This window comes from Pongo abelii, chromosome 5 (assembly GCF_028885655.2).
Source record: "Pongo abelii isolate AG06213 chromosome 5, NHGRI_mPonAbe1-v2.0_pri, whole genome shotgun sequence".
In the NCBI taxonomy this organism is placed as follows: Eukaryota; Metazoa; Chordata; class Mammalia; order Primates; family Hominidae; genus Pongo; species Pongo abelii.
This window is the reverse complement of record NC_071990.2, coordinates 66,289,392-66,299,614: the sequence shown is the minus strand read 5'-3', so window position 1 is coordinate 66,299,614 and position 10,223 is coordinate 66,289,392. Positions and strand designations below refer to the sequence as shown.

Below are 10,223 nucleotides of genomic sequence, written 5' to 3'. Positions count from 1 at the left end.
AGCATAATATCACAGAGGTGTAAACAGAGAAGCTAATGAATTATAGAACGATAGAATGTATATACCAAGAGTTGCTCCTGTTCCTAACGCTTTAGAACGTGCTAGTATTACTTTTTCTTATCAGACTTTTTCTGGGATAACCTTGTTTTAAGGAACTCTAATAGACACATGACAATTTTTCTTAAAAAAAAAATCCACAGAGTTGAACTTTGAAGATGGTAGCTCAACAGTTAAAATGCATTAGAATTGCCCATACCCTTCAAAAAAGGAACTGCTGTCCTTCTTCAGGGATCATAATTAGCAGTTTCCACTGGCCAGCTCCTCCTGAATCTTCCTCAGCAGGAGAGAGATGCCTTCTCCATTGTCACATGGACTTTCTCAGAGCAGCCTGCATGATATGCCTGGATGAGATGACGGTATAGAAACCCAACCATTTTGTCATGATGTGGGACTACTCTGACAGGTAATATTTGCTTCAAAGCTTCCCACTGGGTTGAGCGAGGTGTGATGGATCTTCAGTGGAGATTACTTCTTCCTCCACCCAATTCTGCTCTCTCTCACTTTCCTTCAGAGTTATTGATTGCTAAACAATATTTTGCATTTCAAACCCCATTTCAGTATCTGCATCCAGAGAACCCTTCCAGGGAGGACTATTAATAGGAATCATACTGCAATGTATTGAAATATATCAAATCTGTATTAGTGCATCCTGCCTTGCTTGTATAAACTGTATCACTGGGTATGCAAGTATTTGATGAAAGAAAGTTCTTCTGTATAGAATAATCCTAGCCAAACAATTAAGAAGGAATAATAGAATTTTAATTCCATCATTTTGTAACTTCTAATGATTTCATGGATTCAGGCATTGTATTTCAAGAAATGCTAACATCACAACAAAGTTATCAGAATGATTATGTGCCTTTTGGTGGAAAAATCAATACCTAGGAGGTAATTTTTCTACTCTTTCCTACTAAATAGAATCTGAATTTGATTAATTCTTCCTACGTAAGTGCTAATTTCCAGGAATGCAGGGGAAAGAAAAACAAGTGAACTTGACCATGGGATACAATTTCCAAAATTTAGACTTTGGTGAACTCCATAGAAAGGGTAATTCAGTTTCTACAATAAATAAATTATAAAAAGTCAAAAAGTAAGAGATGGAGGAAAAATGTATAAATTTAAAATACTTTAATAATACTGTTCAACCAACTGTAATATGAACTTTATTTGGGTTATGATTTCTTTAATAAACTCTTATAAATGTAACATTTGTAAGATATTTATTAATTTGAACATTAATTTGGATATTTCATACTATGATATTTTTAATTTTTACAAGTTATAATGGTATTAGGGTTGTATTTCAAAATCTTAGTGCTTTTGTCATTCAGAGGTAGATACTATTTTTTTTTTTCACGTGGAATTAGGATTTGCTCCAAAATAATATGGAGTAAAGAATGGGATAGAGTATAAATATATCAGATTGTTTATGAGTTAATAATTGCTAAAACTAGCAAACAGGTACATGGGTTTTAATTATACTCTGCTGTCTGGTTTTGTATCTATCTTTCTGAGGTTTTTTGTTTAAATAATACATAAAAATTTAGAAGTATGTACTGAAAAATAGCAAGAGAAACATGACATTAGCACAATCAGAGCAACTAAATGAATCACGACGTTGCCAAAAGAGATTTATTTTGGATATTTCAGTGGGAACTAGATAGAAAGATGTCACCTAGAGGAGAAGGGGTTGTATCCGTAGACATGTTTTATGTAGTTTAATATAGAAAAGCATAAAACATAAATTAGAGTGTATCATTATTTTTCTGTTAGTAATCTCTTATAGTAGCAAAATAATGATACCAGAAGAATGTGTGCCAGGGACAAATGAAGCGTATTTATCTATGCTTCATCAGGGAAATCCCTGAGGGCAACATCACTGATTGCCCAGAGTAGTTTCTAACATGGCTGACTCTGAATTCTTCTTCAGACATATCTCTAATATAGGCTTTTAGTGGCTGCCTTGAATTCATTCAAGTTACCGCTTAAGATGAAGTATAATCTACATCCACATGCAATGCACATTTTTTCCTCAATCAAAAGCATTAAGAAACACAATAATATTGTAATTTAGTTTTCAGTTATCAATCTGGAACACTGTTACTGGAATTTCCATTAAGGAAATTCTAGTATTTCATGTAATTTGTATTTTGAAACATACTTAGAGACCAACCTATGTTACACCAAATTACAGTTAATTTTTATGATAGATTTATTCAAATCCAAATGTTAACTTAGAAGGCACTCTTCATCTCCAATACAAGAGAAGATGCGCATTTGTAATAAAAAGTATAATTCTATGTTCACAGTTATTGCAACTTAAGATATTTATAAAGAAAAAGTATTTATATATACATTTCTTTTTAGGATATTGTTTCAGAATTTATTAGTTAATGTAGAATAGTAAAAATAATATATTTTATGTGATGACATGTAAGAAATAATTAAAGGCCAGGTTTGTTCAGATTTAAACTCAGTCACAGTGATGTTTTCCAATTATTCGTGTACATTATTTTTTATGTGAAATGGTATTAAAAGTGAGCATCTTTCAGGTAACTATTATTAGTATTCCAGGTGGCTATTATTCCTGTCCTAGTGATATCTGATAAATATGGAAAACAATAGTTTTTCTAAAAGAAATGTGTTACCTTACTATATCATAAATTTCTCAGCAGATTTACCAGAGTCAACAATTATTTCTTATTTTTCCACAGTGTTAAGTGCAATATCTAATATGTTGTAGGAACCCCAGATATATTTTTGAAATTAATAAATTGATAAATGTTTAGAGATTAGGAATATTTTTAACTTGATTATTTTTGTTTGTTTTCTAATTTAGAAAAGAAAGGCTCTGAAATATTTTTAGATGTTTCATCAAATAAATTTTAAAATGACTTAATAATGGCAAAAGGCATTACATTTTACTATGTGGACTAAAAAAAATCTGTGCTTTTAAACTATATTTATCATAAAAGTAGCACATTTTGAATTTGATATTTGCTAACCTGGATGGTGAAAACTTTAATAAATTATTTCTCTTAAACATAGTAAATGAAGTGGCATTATTGAGTCATTCTTAGACAAGGGGACTGTAATTTCTGGAAGTTAATTTGTCCACAATAAAATACTTAGAAATTGGAGGAGTTGATCTGAAACTACATTAAAAAATTATCTATAAGACTGTACTTTTCATTGTACACTTAAAATATTGCAACAAGAATTCAAATGTGAAATTACCAAAATTTTGTGTTATTTGAAGTTAGAAAAATCAGGTAAACCTATGATCAATAATTTTAATTAGATTTGCTTATGTCCTCCAACTCAGCACCTTAAATTAACAAGGACAAAGAGTAGTTCTATGATGTATAATCTATAATGGATGCAGATCATTAATGTGCACTCCACAAAATAGCAACTGGGCAAGAGGGTGAAGAAGAGATGAATGGATTGAGTAGACTAATTAGCAAGCTGAAGTGTAAGAGTTACTAGCAGCAATAATGTGGTAGGAAAGACACTGCAAGCAATGTAGGATAAATAATGACTAAAATTGTAATAAAAATAACAAGTATTCTGGGAAACGAGTGCTACTGCAGTCTGATTTAAGTAAATTTCTTTGTTACTAGATTTACTTTTGAAGGTGCAAATCAAAATAAAATTAAGGCAAAATTTGACTACATCACATAAAGTGGGAACCATTTATGACAAACGCATTGTTGCAGTTCATTTGTATTTACTCTCATCACTGATTTTCTTATTTAAAAAATTCTGTTTAAATACCACCAAAAACACATAGTAATGCTAAACACCTTACATTAAGAGTTAGATTTATGAAACCAGATGTTTTTGAAAATTTGTAGTGAAATTGAGTAATTAGATGTTGGTTGTTTTTATAATCTCACTGTAAGTTTAATGTACATATTTATGTACATAATTGTGTGTGCATAATATATTTGCAATTATATGAGGTTGAAATTATTATAAAGAATAATTTGACCTACATAAATAGATATTCCATATTGCTTAAATTTCAATGCATTTCCAATTAAAATCAATTTCTATAAGAAAATGAAAGATTGTCAATAAAAGACTAGACCCCCAAAATTAGTAATGTATATTTTGTCAAAATGTGATGTAGTTCTTAAACAATTAAGACTATTGATATTTACAAATATTTATTATTGAGCATCAGTGTCTTATGTGTTTGATGCCAATAATAAATATTTGAAACTGTAACTTTGGTGACATTTAATGTTTTGTGTAGGATTTTAGCAGCAGCTAAAAAATCAACTGAAAGAACTATAATAGAAATGGAGGTAAAAAACAGAGTTAAGTTAAACAATATTTAACTGAATCACAATAAAATATATCACTTCATAAGATGCATATTCATTGTTACATATTGCTAAATCTCAAAAGTCTTAAACAAGTTATTTACAAAGGGAATCACATAAAATATACAAATACATGTACCCCTTAGAATTTTGTTCAGCTATAAAATGAGCAGCAGATTTCAATTTCCTCCACTGTCATCCCATGAAAAATGAGTTTTATTGTAAGTGTTGTAAACCTTAGCTTACCAATTTAAAACGCATGTTTATTTGGCTGTCTCAAAATATACAGTACCCATACTTCAAAATCCCATTTAAAAATAATAATAAAGTAGTATATCCAGATTCATTCCCAAGTTCAACAACTTGCAATTCAGTATTTAATGAATCTATGAATTCCTAGCACTGTGCTAGTTTCTGATAATAACATTGTATTAGTTTCAAGTTGTATTAGTTTCAATATTTGAAACTCTATGCTTAAATGTTCATTTAAAAATGAAATATTTAAGATTATTAGCATGCACAATAAATACAATTTGATTACAATTTAATCCTAGCTCTTTGACTACTATTGTAGTAAAAAAGACATTCTGTACTACTAATAAAAGTGCAGGAATAGATAAAAGTTCATACATTTATTTTTGTATTAATACCTGTAGATATGTATCGGTATGTAATCCCTTATTTTTTGTATTTTAATGAAAACAGAAAACATTCATAATATTTATTCTTAATTTTTACAGAAAAAAGAATTTACATATTGAATATTCTAGGTAAATTTTATATTAATAAAACAAAAATTTTTAATATATCAATAAACATATTTGGGTAATATTACCTCCTACTTATTTAAATATGTATTTATATAATTTATATTTTCCATTATGTTTTTATAACATTATGCATCTATTAATGTTTTATTTTGTAATGTATTTGCAGAACACTGTTCTATATACAAAGTATTTTAACACTAATTTTTTCATTTGATACTTAAAATAGTCTTGTGATTTGGACAGTACTGGTACAATTATCCCAGTTTTACAACTGGTACAGATAACTTGGCCAAGGTCGTTTCGCCACTAAAAGTCAATTAGTTCAAATATCTAGTAGGTGATTGAACTAAAATTAAAGTTCATAGTTTTTATTTTCTAGTGAATAATTATTTTAAATAAAGGACTCAGCCACTCTAAAATAATGCTTGGATTGGTTTTGTACCATTGTATTAGAACAAAGAAAATACATCTCTGTATTCTCTGCAAAGATTCAACAAAACAGGTTTGTCCTTTCCTTTGCTTTTCTTTTTAGGGAAGTGTAGTGGATATATTCTTTTTGTTTGTTTGATTTTTGTTCTATCAATAAATGAGCATCTAAAACTTGTATTGGAAGAGCCATAGTGCTAGTGGTTGAATTTCCCCAGTATCAGATCAATTAGACATGCATAGATTTAAAGCAAAACTTGGAACAGTGTTCACATGTGACCCATATGTTTCTACACATTTGCTAAAGATGTTTGAAAATTGGTAAAAAAGATATTCTATTAATAAAAGTTAATATTTTTCAAACCGATATTAGCTGGCAATGCACTGATGGCTATGGAGCCATTGTTCTCAAACTTTCTGGTTCCAAGGAATCGAAAGACATTTTGATCAGGAGGGTTTTATCCAGTAATGTGAAAAATATTTAACAACAGGCTCTCAGGGGAAGAAATGGGTGAACAAACCTTATTCGTTGTATTTACTGATTGTTGTGATGTCAATACTTGAACCATTTTTAATGTCAGACTACCAATGTGATATCACTGAACAAACAATTGGAAAGACGTGCACAATTAGCTCTCACAAGCCCAGGCAAGCTAGTTCCAGCACACCACTGGTTATATCTATGGATATTTACCATAAAATAAATTAAATCAGAATGTTTAAAAATAATTATAAATGAATTCATTTTAAAATAACAATAATCTATCTATTTTCTGTTAACAAAAATAACATCATCTTGATAAAGAATAATACTTTCCAAACAACAACAAAAAATGTTATAGGGAGAACTGCCCTTGTTTTACATATTCTCAAATTACTTTAATATACAACTTAATAGAAGACTGCTGGATCTTCATATCTGAGAAAGCATTCAATCTGGTGTAAAATCACTTTAAGTGTCCAGTGGAAAACTGCACTATATATCTGTGACAGATAGAGACAAAAAAAAGAGAACATCTTAGTATTATGAAGATATCTGATCTCACAGACCCACAGAATAGGTTTTGAGGACTCACTGGAATCCTTGCATCACACTTTGAAAAATGCTACTAAAGAGAAATAGTTGGAACCAAAAAATGGCCTATGTTGAAATTATCTAAATAAAAGGAAAGCAAGTCACCATGACTGTGATTTTTCTTCTCTGAGAAAAACAGGTGGTAGCATTGCAGGACTTTTCCGTAGTTCAGCTAAAGACAGGGTCCTTGTCAACACGGCCACGAGAAATTAGACTTGCAGACAATTTGAAGGGTGAGTAGGGCAGGGTTTTATTGGGTGAAAAGGAAGAAAAGAGGAAACAGAGACTGTTAGTAAAGCAAGAGTGTTTCTCTGCCAGTGGATTTCCAGCCTCACAGATTGAATTCCAAGTTCCACCCAAGAAAAGGAGGGGCCAGGATCCTCCCTACTGCAAAGGATGTAAAGTTCTGTGGCTCCACCCCAGTGTGAACTCTTCCCAGTGCCCAGGCTGGTTGGAGTTTCTCTGGGAACCTCTTCCCACCTGGCTGTCTCAGTAGGGGAGAGAGAGAGACAGAGAAACCATGAGGCACTATACTAATGGTATAGTTTATAGATCGTAAAATTCACGGGGCAATCTGTGATCTTCTGAGCAAGGTCCAGACAATGTGAGGAGCCGAAACAAATTGAGATTTTAAATATATGAATTTATTAATATTGTCCTACTTTTCTGTGCTTCCCACATTTGTAGGAGGTATACTGATGATCATCTATATATGAAGAAAGTCCTATGGAATCTACAAAAAAGTTATTAAAACGATTGTTTGCGTTTTGCAAAGTTGCAATTGTGTGAATATAAAAATTCAACTGTATTTCTATACATTAGAAATTAAGAATGAAATTGAAAATTTTAAATATATGGTATTATAAAGCATTCAAATAATTAGGGACAAATCTAAGGAAAGATGTGCATTCTCTGTGTACTGAAACACTAGAATATTGCTGAAACAAATGTTAAATGATCTAAATATATGGCGATAGATACTGTGTTTATTGTTTGGGAGATTCAATAATGTTAAGAATTCAGTCCTCTGAAAATTGGTCTCTGTATTCAACACAATCTGAAAATAAGTTTCAGAATCCGTCGACATGGCGAACCACGTTATCAAGTGCAAGGCTGCAGTTGCTTGGGAGGCTGGAAAGCCTCTCTCCATAGAGGAGATAGAGGTGGCACCCCTAAAGGCTCATGAAGTTCTTCGAATCAAGATCATTGCCACTGTGGTTTGCCACACCAACGCCTATACCCTGAGCGGAGCTGATCCTGAGGGTTGTTTTCCAGTGATCTTGGGACATGAGGGTGCTGGAATTGTGGAAAGTGTTGGCGAGGGAGTTACTAAGCTGAAGGCGGGTGACACCATCATCCCACTTTACATCCCAGAGTGTGGAGAAGGCAAATTTTGTCTAAATCCTAAAACTAACCTTTGCCAGAAGATAAGAGTCACTCAGGGGAAAGGATTAAAGCCAGATGGTACCAGCAGATTTACTTGCAAAGGAAAGACAATTTTGCATTACATGGGAACCAGCACATTTTCTGAATACACAGTTGTGGCTGATATCTCTGTTGCTAAAATAGATCTTTAGCACCTTTGGATAAAGGCTGCCTTCTAGGTTGTGGCATTTCAACTGGTGATGGTGCTGCTGTGAACACTGCCAAGGTGGAGCCTGGCTCTGTTTGTGCCGTCTTTGGTCTGGGAGGAGTTGGATTGGCAGTTATCATGGGCTGTAAAGTGGCTGGTGCACCCTGGATCATTGGTGTGGACATCGATAAAGATAAATTTGCAAGGGCCAAAGAGTTTGGAGCCACTGAATGTATTAACCCTCAGGGTTTTAGTAAACCCATCCAGGAAGTGCTCATTGAGATGACTGATGGAGGAGTGGACTATTCCTTTGAATGTATTAATGTGAAGGTCATGAGAACAGCACTTGAGGCATGTCACAAGGGCTGGGGCGTCAGCATGGTGGTTGGAGTAGCTGCTTCAGGTCAAGAAATTGCCACTCATCCATTCCAGCTGGTAACAGGTCGCACATGGAAAGGCACTGCCTTTGGAGGATGGAAGAGTGTAGAAAGTTTCCCAAAGTTGGTGTCTGAATATATGTCCAAAAAGATGAAAGTTGATGAATTTGTGACTCACAGTCTGTCTTTTGATGAAATTAACAAAGCCTTTCAACTGATGGATTCTGGAAAGAGCATTCTGGAAAGAGCATTCCAACTGTTGTAAAGATTCAATTCAAAAGAGAAAAATAATGTCCATCCTGTCGTGATGTGATGGGAGCAGCTTAACAGGCAGGGAGAAGCGCCTCCAAACTCACAGCCTTGTAGAGCTTCACAGCTACTCCAGAGAATAGTGTTATGTGTGTAATTCATGAATCTCTATAATCAAGGACAAGGATAATTCAGTCATGGACCTGTTTTCTGGACACTTCTCCACATAAATAATTGCTAGCTTATTAAGGAATATTTTAACATAATAAAAGTAATTTCTACATTTGTGTATAAATTGTCTTTGTTTTATGCTGTAATCATTGTCATGGTTTGTCTGCCCATTATCTTCATTCTGTAAGGGAAAGGTAAAGGAAGCAGGGCAGTGGTGGGTGTCTGAAACCTCAGAAACCATTCGTTGAACTTTTAAGGGTCTCAGTCCCGTTGATTAAAGAACAGATCCTAGCCATCAGTGACAAAGTTAATCAGGACCCAAGTCTGCTTCTGTGATATTATCTTGAAGGGAGGTACTGTGCCTTGTTCATGCCTGTACCCCAAATTCCTAGTATGGCATCTGCCCCTCAGGGGGCACTAAAATGTATTATTGAAACAGCATTCTGGGCTTAAATGGGTTGTATGTGTGTGTTGGTTGTGGCTGTACTATTTCTAGTATAGTGAATTACATACTGAATATCGAAGTTCTCAGCACCTACTTTTGTCAAATCTTAACATTTTGCCACTTCCAGATCACATTGCCATTCCTTCCCTCCAGAGGTAACAATTATCCAAAATTTGATGTTTATCATTCGCGTGTTGTGTACTTTCACTGTGTATAACCTAAACCATCTACTCTACTGTTTTATATATTTTTAAGCCTTATACTTGCTCATTCTACAGCTTTTCTTTTTTCACTCATTATTGTGCAATTATATGTGAAGCTCTCATTCATTAATTTTAGTACTGTTTGGCAGTATTCAATTACGGGAACTACCATAATTTATCTGTTCTCCAGTTGAAGACATGAAGTTGTTGCCAGTTTCTGTATTACAACACCGTAGTGGAACATTCTTCTGCATTGGGCTCACTTCATTAGTTACTTAAGACGTGTATCACAGAATAAACACATTTAGCCTTATAGACATTGCCAAATTGCTCTTCAAAGTAAATGTGAGTTTTTGTGAATTACACGAGTGTGGAATGGTGTTTTATTATGAGTTTAGTTTGCATTTTCCACAATTACTCATTAAATCCTTCATTCTAATGGACATTTTATTGTGAAGAACCTGTTCATATCCTGTGCCCAACTTTGTACTGAATTATTTCTCTTTCTCTGAATAATTTTTAGGAGTTCTTTTATTCTAGACA

At 33.2% G+C, this 10,223-nt stretch overlaps 1 pseudogene; it reads left to right on the top strand.

Annotated features, from left to right (window-relative positions):
- The first annotated feature begins 7,739 nt into the window (after nt 1-7,739).
- On the top strand, nt 7,740-9,153 carry LOC100937260 (alcohol dehydrogenase class-3-like; annotated as a pseudogene).
- The last annotated feature ends 1,070 nt before the right edge of the window (nt 9,154-10,223 follow it).